Source organism: Galeopterus variegatus, unplaced genomic scaffold (genome assembly GCF_000696425.1).
Source record: "Galeopterus variegatus unplaced genomic scaffold, G_variegatus-3.0.2 Scaffold406, whole genome shotgun sequence".
Lineage (NCBI taxonomy): Eukaryota > Metazoa > Chordata > Mammalia > Dermoptera > Cynocephalidae > Galeopterus > Galeopterus variegatus.
The window spans coordinates 522,386-533,820 of record NW_007726517.1 but is presented as its reverse complement, the minus strand read 5'-3'; the positions used below and the strand labels follow the sequence as shown (position 1 = coordinate 533,820).

The 11,435-nt window shown below is 40.5% G+C and overlaps 1 non-coding gene and 1 pseudogene across 1 annotated transcript; one reads left to right on the top strand and one right to left on the bottom strand.

Moving 5' to 3' along the window:
- Positions 1–1,104: 1,104 nt before the first annotated feature.
- LOC103587008 lies at positions 1,105–1,494 on the bottom strand (annotated as a pseudogene).
- Positions 1,495–10,441: 8,947 nt separating this feature from the next.
- Positions 10,442–10,516, top strand: TRNAT-GGU. Its single transcript has one exon. It is a non-coding gene; the product is annotated as a tRNA-Thr (tRNA).
- Positions 10,517–11,435: the final 919 nt, after the last annotated feature.

Here is an 11,435-nt window from a genome sequence, read left to right as displayed (position 1 = left end):
AAGTGAGCTGAGATGCTGGGTACTGTTCACACTTTATGAAAGGAAAAGAATCTGCTGGGCTGCACCCAAAGTGGGGTTCAGCCCAGGGCTGCCCTCGAAATGGAGGACAGCACCAGGTGTGGGGGTGGTAGAGCTTATATAGGGTGCCAAGGGCTGGCTGGTACCATCAAGGAGGGGAATTATGCTAATGTGGATCGGGGTGGAGAACTGTGTCCTTGCGGAAGCAAAAGGGGTTTCTGTTTAAGTCATGAGGCTTCTGTAAAGGGAAGCGGGGACAGGCTTGGTGCTGGAGTGGAAGACAAGGCCAGTGGCTATTTTGTGCTTATTGTGTGCACAATGGCACCGGTCACGTCCAAAATCCATCACAAAACAACTAAAATTGAATAGGCAGAAGAGGAGTCTACCTGTTTTAACCATGTAGCCTGCTCATTACCAAGTAGCCTGTTCACTGATTTTTTTGTAACTGAGTCTCTGTAATCCCCAATATATTTATCCATCTGCAGCGAGATGTGTTAGCAAGCTCACAGACTCCTCCCTGTTCAGTTAGTAGGTAATCTAGCATCCATGACTGTGCTGAAGCAGGGAGCAACGATTTGCAAGTCACCCACAGAAGCTACTGATTTTGAAATTTTAACTACATCGTCATCATGCAAAGTGAAAGAGGAATGCATAAGTAGGGAAAAATTAAGACGGGTAAGACTTAATGTGATAGGAACTCTTGTTCTAATGATCTTCTGGAAAAAGCTGTCCACAGCATGAAGTTGGCAACTTCTCATCCTGGTTTGCAGTTTGAGATGTCTCTGGTTATGGCATCAGGCATTTTTAGTGAACTCACGGTGTGGCCCACACATCAGAAACTTTTCCCTTGAAATTTACATGGAACTGTCCAGCTTCAGCTTATAGATCTTAGGAACAGAGCAGTTCTTGTTTTTAACAAGTTGTAGCCAGATATTACAGAAAACTAGAAGAATTCAGAATTCAGTAGTATACAGGTAGAAAATAAGACTCAAAGCCTTGGTAATATAAGCAATGTTTCCTTTTTTTTTTTTTTTTTTTTTTTTTTTGTCCATTGAGGTACTGTATTTGTAGGTATGTGTTACGTTCCTAGAAAAAGAATCCCAGGATTTCCCCTCCTGAGTGTTTTCATCTTGCTTTTTCATGGTCCATGATGCCAGCTGAGGTTGTCAGTAAAATGAAACCAAACTGACAGGATGGGAGCAGATTATTCTGTCATTTTTCTTCATCTTTGAGTTGTAAATCAAATCTGGGGCTGATCACTCCATACTTGTATAACCTGTCTGTGAGGTTCACAACAATTTTCCCAGCTCTGTGATCATCAGTGATTTCAAATTTGTCAGTTTGTGATGCCTCATCATCAGTTAGAAACCAGATGTTGACTTTGGAGCACAGCCTCATAAGAACCTGGCATTTGCCTCTCTTTTTGGCATTGTTGATGCTCTTGAGAGCATCTGCCAGGACATTCACATGTACCATTATGGTGGCGCCGAAAGATGGCAGAAAGAGCCAGTGTTTCCAGTTGTATCCTGTTAAAGAGAACAGATTCTTAATGAACTTATGTAAATAACCATATTGCCATAAAAATAAGAATACTCAGGAATAATTTCCAAATTCTGGAGGGGACAGGTAGTGAGGAAAAGCAAATGTTTCAATTTATGTTTACAAAAGTCTGTTTTACCAAATTGCTGCAAGCTATAAATATCGGGGGAGGGGGGGAACATTAAAAAGAACCAGCAATGTTTCAAAATAAAAAGGCTGTAAAAAACCATTATTCTTTATCAGTTCATTCAGTCCCATGTTATTAATTTTTGCTCTGTTTGAACTGTTCATGAAAATTCTATGAGACACTGAACAGACTAACCATTATCTCAAATTATTGTCCTGGTAATGCTTTTTACAGCTTGCGAATGTTACGCAGTCCCTGCCTAAGCAAGAACTCTAAAGTTAAATGCATGGGTGATTTTCATTAGCCCCCAAATAGAAAATTAGCTGTATTTACCTAGGATTTATCCAAGTCAGATAAACTAAAAAGCATTTGAGTTAGGTCATTTCCCTCCCCCCTGTGCTTGTTTTTTTTAGTCAATTAATTAGAGCTCTTTCATATAGTTTTGTAGAGAAATATTGTAACGGGCTGAACAGAAGTGACTCCATTTTGTTAAACTTCTAAATTTAAAAAAGTTTTTTTTTTTTTTTTCCCTTTCTCTTATAACCCACACCACATAGCTTGCAGCTGGACATGGGAATACAGTGATTCTTGATCACATGATTTCTAGGACATAATGACTTTTGCTCTCATTGTACACAGAATAATTATAGAAGAAATTATTAAACCAGATGGCCATTCTTTACTAGCTTACTAATTAGATCTTTTTGAGATTAACAGGGGCTGAATCTGTGACTTGACTTCATGGAGGATGAATCAGCTCCCACCTAAGAAGTTCTTTGATGTTTATCTGCAATTTTATGATTATGCCCACACATCCCTGCTTAGGTCGCCATAAATCAGCCCCGCTACCACCTGCCCCATAAAACCCTTTGGCATGTCTGCAAAAGTGGAGGTGGTCTTTGAGACATGAGTCCACCATTTCCCCAGGCTGCCGGCTTCCTGATTAAAGGCCACCTTTCCTTACACCAGCACGTGTCTCTCAAATATTGGCTATTGAGCAACGAGCGAAGGGATGTTTGGGGTTTTGGTAACAATATCACATACACATAACATACATAGACATATGGACACACAGAAGCTGATCTTACAGATTTCATTAAGATTCTTGCCAGTTTTTAAAAAGTTTCTCTTCCCTGCTTAGACTATCAGTTCTTCTGTTCCCCATTTCATTGCCCTAAGCAGTTAGTCACTAGCCCAGAAACTCTAAATTCCAAAGGGATGACTGCCAGATGAAACAAGATAGACAATTTGCCTAAAGGAAGTAAGGAGTAGGTGAAAGCCCAGTTGAGACAATTTACAGAAAAAAGCATCTTATGCAAAGGTAAGATTTGTTATGCAAACCTTACTTTTTTGGTGGCTGGTTAGTAAGGGGATCTGAACCCCTGACTTAGGTGTCATAAGGCTGCATTCTAGCCAACTGAGCTAACAGGTCGGCCTTTGTTATGTAAGTTTTAAGTCAATGTCTTCCCCATAGCAAAAATTTCTAGTGATTTAGGTGCAGGGAGGGAGCTGCCTACACAAATTATACAAATGAAGATTTTCTTTATAGATGTAAATTTCTTTCACAGAGATTCAAAATAGCCAACTAAATGGCAGAAAGTTGGATTTTAAACACTGACTTAGTTCCTTAGGCACTCCTTTCAACTTTATCTCATTTCCTTTTTTTTTTTTTTTTCTTTCTTTTTTTTGTGCGTGGCTAGCTGGGAACCAAACCCATACCCTTGGAGTTATAAGGCTGTGCTCTAACCAGCCTAGCTAACTGGCCAGCCCTTATTTCTTCGTTAGATTACTTACTTCCAGAGTGGAGACCTATAATAAATATGGTGAAGAAAAGCATTTTCTATGTCTGCTTGACCGGAAAGGGCTAACTTTTATAAATACTTTAGCACTTTTTTTTGTTTTCGTGGGCTTGGGACAGTAATCAAAAAGGGTGGTAGATTTAATTTTCTCATCATTTAGTAGCTTAAGCTTTTTATTTGGTCTTCTATGAGCAACCTTTTAAAGAGGCAACAGCAAAAAAGGTGAAATCTTTTTAGAAGATTCTAGGTGGATCAGCCGCCATGTCAAACTTTGCCAGTTACCATGCTAGAGCGAAAAAGAGCTCTTAGAAGTTCGCACATCAGCAACAAAATGCTCCAGACTAAAAGTTACACTCATTACACAATGGCCATAATTAGTCATGTGGCCCTATCCAACTAGAAGGGAGCCAGGAAGTGCGTAGAACAGGTTATATTTGGGGACTGGCCCACCTAATAACACAGCTCAGAATATAGTAACCAAATATTGGAAGATCTATAAGGAGACATCAACAAATCTATAATCATAGTACTCACATTCCTGACACCTGCTATTCATGGCAGACTTTATCTTGTTAGATCCAAGCATTGTAGAAAGCTCACCAATGTGTCAGATGGAGACCAGAAACCATAGGCGAAATGGGACATATTCTTTATTAGGCCTCATGGCCAGCTTAAGGCAATTGGGCTGGGCTGGAAGGAATGCTTCAGAAGCCTATGCCCTAACCAACCAGATGTTATTGGACCACAAGGGCTGTGTCACCTTGCATAACATTGATTTCGAAATTGCCCATTACTCTGCCAGAACCCTCCCTAAAAGTTTTATTAACCTCCTGCTTTCCTTTGTTCAAGGGAACTGATCTGACTCAGTCTCCCCTCCATGTTGGTTGAAACAAAGCTTCTTGGCTGAAACAGTGCCTGGCTCGGGTTTCTCTCCCTTTTCTCTGTCTCTCTGAGCCTAACACTCTGAGTGGAATCAAAAAGTAACAATGCGTGTGTTGATTGTGTATGGCAAAAGAGGATAGAGGATCATGCAATACATACACAGGCAGCAGTGGTTCACGTGTACTCAGGATATATTCAGCTGTGCAATGTAGCTTTCTTCTTTCGGTCTGCTCTGATTTGCCTTACAGGCCTCATCCTCTAGGTAGAAGCGGGGAGCGGGGGACAAGATTGAGTCCAATTTACTAACCTCAATTCTATCCCATACTTTAAAATGTGTTTGTAGGTAAATACTTGGATGACTCAGTTAAGGGGCTCAACCGGTAAGAGTTCCACCCCTCCCTCTGCTCCTGTCCAAGATGTTATCCGGGTGTGTGAGGGAGGGGTTGTGGCTTCCGTGTCTTTGTCCTGGCAAAGGGGATACGTTAATTCTCCCAAAGAAAATCAGGATCCAGACCCTCCCACTTCTGGTCCTCTGCTTTCTCAGCAATCTACCATACTTTGTGCCCTAGTGCTTCCGGAAGGAGGCGATCAGGACAATTGAGTCTTGTGACCTATCTCCCTGACACGACTCTCCCTTTCTTTTCCCTACAACGGACCAGAAAGGGGGGGCGGTGATTTTCCCTCTCCTCTTTACGACGTGGGGGGCCTCCCTTCTATTCTGTATAGCAGGCCTGTGTATTAAAAAGAAAGCTTTGTTATTTAGTAATCTGTTTCTGCAAAAAGCCTGGGTTTTGTATACATTGTCTTACTAAACAGAGGCAAGGAAATCAGCTTAGCAATTCAAAGCTGATGAATGGCCTCTATTCTAGGCAGCACCTGTTTCTCCTTTCTTTCCTGGGACAATAAGCTCGATGACTTTGTTAATGGCTAACGGGAAGTGAGATTTAAAGGGGGAAATCAGAATGCATTGGTTTAATTCTTATAAAATGTGCTCCCCGGAGAGGTGTGATGGATGAACTAAAGTGATGAGACACCCATTTTCTTGGGTTTCTTGTGAGGTCTATCTCTTTTCTTCATAGAGACAAAGTATATTTTTTTCAGAAATAGGACCCTCATGAAAATACAAAATAAACACCTCACAGGCTTTATGCATTAATAAAGGAACCGGAAGGATGATAAATATGGTACAAAGGAGAATTGAAAAGACAGAGGTTTATATGTTCAAAAAGGAAAAGCACGATGAAATAAGTTTGGTAAATTCAAGGCAAAACAGGGCGACAACCAAAACCTTTAGGGTTATCCCTTCTATAGCACAGAAATTATTTGCATCTCCACTGGCCGGAAACCTCCAAGTTAACATGTCTGGGCCTTAAGCAGCAGTGCATTTCCTGGGAGAACTGACTAATCCTTGGGTGGGCCCTTTAGATAAAGGGAACTTTAAATAAAGCTTCAGTTCGGATATTGAAAGGATGAGGAGCCATCCTTTTGCCTTGTTTGAAAGTGTTAGGTAATTTTCCTTAACATAGTCAAACACTGCATACATCCCACCCACATTAAGGGACACAAACCCAGTCTGGTGAGAGCTGATAGAATAAAGAGCCATAAATAGGCTTATAAAGAGCCTGTGGGATAAAAAGATGGGGGTTTAAAGCAAGTCCAAATTTCTGCCTTAGAGACACAAATAAATGGGTATCATTGAAAACCTAAAATTGTGATTTTGCTCTAAACATACAGATTTTTAAAGACGTTTAAATTACCCTTAGAATCATAATCTAGATGTAGATAGACTTAATTAGGCCTGAACGATTCTCATACCAAAGCCCGTTAATCTGGTTAAATGAAACCATAGGGGCATGTGATCATTATTTTTCTGTCGTCATAGGTTATGCAGGTTACCACAGCCCACAAAATGTATGCTAGCCTATTACGTTACTAAAGTGACAAACATTATTGCACTGATAAGGCGTAATCAGAGTTGGCCTAACTTTACGGAATTTAGCACAGTTTACATATAAAGCACTCTCCAACTGATAGTAGTTTTCAAAATAGATCTGATTTTTAAAATTTCATAACAGGTCATTTGTAATACCATCCTCACTACTCAGATGGTTTTTGAAAAGTGTCCTCTTGGTTAGAGAGAAATAAAAGAAAAAGAATATTATAATAGAACAAAGCCTGCTCTGAATAGCAGGTTCCCAACGGAATTCCATTTTCTGAGTAGAGAGCAAGATCATCTGATTAAAAAGCTCAGATTCTCTGAAACTTTCTATTGAAGGCTGTGGCGTGTAACATGAGCACATTTCCATAGTAAGGTTATTCAGCTGTGGAAAGCACAAGAACTCACACAAAGCTCTTCCTTTAAAAGTTGAATAAAATCTAAGACACCTCATGTTGGTGCAGAAATGTGAAATCTAAGGTGTCGCTCGTCAACTGCTTGGCTGTGTCTTTTCCTACAAGAAAGCAAAGACAAACATTGGAGAAAGTATCGTAACTCAAAAGCATGACCAAAGCTAAGAAATGTAAGTAACTGTTTCTCAGAAACACAGGAACATAGATTCTGCCGGCTAATCCAAATAGATAATTAATCATGTTCCTGACAGTGTGGAATGCAGATTTGCCTGCTATTTGCAGAGACTTTAGCAGGCAGGACAACAGCTTCCTAGAATAATGGAATCTGGTGTGGCTTGAGGGGCTATAAGTCAGGAATTCAAAGATCTACAGATTTCTTGGACCAGTAAAATTTCAAAATAATGCTGAAGATCAACATGGTATTAATAACTTTTTCTTTTGACAAAGAATAATATTGGGAAAAAACACTATTTATAATTGCCAGCATTCATAAAAGATATGGTTTCACAGACTATTTTTTAAGGCTAGTTCATAATTGGATCCACCAGCGGAATTGGGGTCAGATACCTTTAGGTAACTTAACTTCTTTCTCAAACCTTTTGGTAGTGACTAACAGACACATTGAAGCACCTGCCAAGGCTGATCAAAATGAACGTTACTCCTGAGACAGGTAAATGTGACAGGACTAGGCCGTGCCTTTAGATAGGGGCTTGGTTCCTGGGAGTATTCTTTGGGATCATCTTGTCTTAAGGAGCATTTGTTCAAATGGCAGGGAGATAAGAGATTTAAGCATTGATGAAATTCTGAAGTGTGTTTTCACCTTTCTTCTGCTCTACCTGAACTTTAAATAAGAATCAAACCAATTAATATTCCCTGAATTCCTATTACTAAGAGTGCTGGGCTAAGCTTTGGAGCAAAAATTTTCAAACTTAAGTCTTCCTAAGTATAATCTGAGAACCTATGAAAAGGGCAGATTCCTGGGATTTAGTGTCATGCCTTCTGAATAAAGTATGAGATGGCAGCCCTGGAATCTCAATTTTTCACAAGCATAACATGTGATTTTGATGCACATGGTCAGTAGACCCCATCTTTAGAAACACTAGTCTAGGAGCTATAAAAAAAGGAACATTGCCAATTTCAGTAGTGACATGCTAAATAATCAGATCAACTTTCCTGCTGAACATATGTTTCATCCCATCAAACTCACGGCTGGATTATCCCCCAAATCGGTGGCAGGGTTGTACCCACAAGGGAATGCCCCAAACCGTCCTAAGATGGGGCAGGCTGGGATTCCAAAGAAAGAAGCACTAAACAGCAGGGTGATCAATTCGAAGTATTTATTAAGGGAACTTACATAGAGAGGGCTGCAGCGTGTCCTCTCAACAGCCAGAGAGAGAAAAGGGATGCTCTACCTAGGGATGTCCGCAACAAGGAGCTCAGTGTACAGAGTTTACATGAGGGTTCCAGGAATTTGGCTCAGGGCCAAGGCCAGTTCCTTTCAGTGTTGTGGGCAACAATCTAGATCTCTTTATCAGTGCGTGGGAATGTTTAAGGCCGCAGTTTAAGTTCAAGCCTGCTGAGAGGAACCTGCAGCTGGCTGAGTCAGACAGGGGTCAAGGCACTCTGTGATTTTCGGTCAGGTCACAGAAAGAAAGTGGGGCGGGGGGAAACCCTACAGCATGATATATTAAACATCTTCCGTTGGTTAGTTTATGGTGTTATAACACCAAGGTCAAGGTTTCTGATCCCCAGCTGCCCCCCAAAATAAATAAACATATTCTTACAAGCATCAAAAAGCTAACAAACTAGTGATAAGTTACTGGCATGAGATACAGAAGAGAATGGAAATCCAGAGCGGTGAGCTGGCCCTCTGGACCATCTTTGCCTTGGGGTCATTAGTTGATCCAGAAGAGACAACTGAGAGGGCGAGCTGTCTTTTTAGCAACCTTGTGGGACTAGGGGGATAAAAGTCAGAGATCAGGACCTACTAAATGAGAGTTTTCTCTGTGAATATCCTGTTCTTTCTCCCCATGGTATACTGGATATTGAGTAGTGGTAGAGGAATAACGTTCTATTACTATATAGATTGCTGGATCACCAGATCCTAGATCTAGACCTGATGGAGAAAACTGCACACTATCCAGAGAGGCTAACCTTTCTTTTGCACTCGTTAAATGGATTGTACTTTCTCTCCTGAGAGATGAGTGTATTCTATGTGTGGAAATAAGGGTGTGCACGAATATTTAGATGAGCAGGGGTTTGGAAGTGTCAGATTTTGCTCATTGTTCCATGTGTCCATTTTCCCTTTCTACTCCCCTGTGTATGAACTCATCACATCACTACCCAGCAAGATAGTGCATTTCCCAGTCTCCCCTGAACGTAGGTGTGGTCATGTGACCAAGTGTGTGCCAACGGGATGTGAACAGAACTGATGTGTATTTATCTCCATATAGATAAAGCTGCTTGCCCTGAGTTTTCTTTCCACTGGTCAGGAAATGGTAACAATTGGAACAATCCCTTAGGCCCCAAGAGGGATGCCTAGGATGGAAGAACTGGCCACCAGCCTAGGCTCCTACATGTCCTCATGGAACACAGCTGCCCTGCACACTCCAGACTGTTACATAAGAAAAAAAGAAACTTCTGTAGCATATAAGCTGTTGTACTTTGGGGTTATTTTTTTGGGGGGGTTGGGTTTTTTTGTTTTTTGCTACAGCAATTTTGCCTGTACTCTAATCAATACACAAATGTGTTACGGAGTAACAAATGCCAGTTGGGAAGGTGGGGGTGAAGAGGAAGCTATTGCTAGACTTAATAGTAAGCTCAGGAGTCAGGATTTGATGGGCTTGGTAATGTGAAGAATCACAGAGGGACCGGGCAGATAGTGATGCCATTAATGGTGTTGGAGAATCTGATGAAATGGTCTCAGCAACCTCTTGTATGATGTTTATGTTTCTATATCTCTGGGCGTACTTCTCTCCAAAATTCCATGACCATATTTCCAAGGGCTATGTAGACTCTCTCTAGAGGTCAAATAGACTCCTCAAGTTCAACATTTCAAAGCTTAGCTTCCGTCCCCCCAAAAGCCTTTTCTTCCTCCTGTATTTCCTATTCTGGTTAAATAACTGCACCTTTCAATGTCACCCTTCACCCAGTTGTCAGGAGAAACTAAGATCACCCTCGATTCCTCCTTCATCACCTCGCAGTATCTCATAAAGATCACCTGCTTCTGGGACACACACATATTTATTTAAGTTTATTCTTATTGTTTTTGCTGAACCATTTGAAAATAAGTTGCAGACATTATGATACTATATCCTGAAATATAATACTTTAGCCTCTATCTCTTGAGAACAGAGATATTCTCCTACAAAGCCACAGTATTATTATATCTGAGAAATTTATCATGAATGCAACAATATTATCTAGTGTGAAGATTACATTAAAATTGCCCAATTAGGGCCGAGCCCGTGGCACACTCGGGAGAGTGCGGAGCTGGGAGCGCAGCAGCGCTCCCGCCGCGGGTTCGGATCCTATATAGGTATGACCGGTGCGCTCACAGAGCTCACTGGCTGAGCGCGGTGCAGCCCGTCTCAAAAAGGAAAAAAAAAAAAAAAAAAAAAATTGCCCAATTATCTCCAAATTTCCTTGTTAACTGTTTTTCGCTCTAATCAAGGACCATGACCTGTACTGTCCAGCTGCCAAAACCAAAATAACAAATGTTTGGGGTGGCTGGTTAGCTCAGTTGGTTAGAGCATGGTGTTGGTAACACCAAGGTCAAGGGTTCGTATCCCCATCCCAGCCAGTCACCAGAAAAAAAAATTACTTGGATTAATGCTCCCTCTCCAATGTGATTATGTTATTTATTTGAAAAATGCTTTAGGGGCTTGCTGGTTAGCTCAGTTCGTTAGAGCACAGCCTCATAACAAATGTCCAACAAATGTATGAAAAAATGTTCATTCTCTCTAATTAAAAAAAAAAAGAAATTGAAAAATGCTTTAGTTCATTTGTTTCTGTTTGCATTTCATTTTAAGGTCCCCCCAATTGTTATGTTAAGCCACTAAATGGTGCTTTATCATGTAGCGATGGATAACCCAGACATCATTGCATCTCATCAGGAGGCATGTGATGTCAGTTATTAGTGACGGAAGTTGGATCATTTGGATGAGATATTATGTATCAGACCTCTTCATTATAATTAATAAGTAATTTCTGGGGTGTCTCATCTTATTTTTACTTTTTATTTTATGTTTTGGCAGCTGGCCGGTACGGTCATCTTATTTTTTTAGTAACTCTTCCTATATCGACTTAAGACCACAATAAACACCATGACTGAGGACCCTATTTCAGATTCACATTTTTCTCTGTGGAAATGTCTGTCTTGATGCCATAGGAATACAGAGAAAAAGCAGGCATCTATTGGCAGATTACTCAGCAGGTGGGCTCCACAGCTGGAAGAGAAGGTGGAAATACAGCTGTGCTGAAACACTTGATTCTATTCCTAGTTCCACAGAGTCTGTGCTTATAACAAAATGCTACAAACTCTGTGGAGTTTTGCCAACTTGTAATCCTGATCCCAAATCATGAGATTTGGTGAAAGAAAACAAGAAAAGAGCAGTCTTTTTATTTTAAGTTTTTCATATAGAGTTAGGACTGGGTGTGTGCTAAGAAAGAAGTCTGCTTGTGTTTTTTTTTTTTTTTTTTTTTTTTTTTTTTTTTTTTTT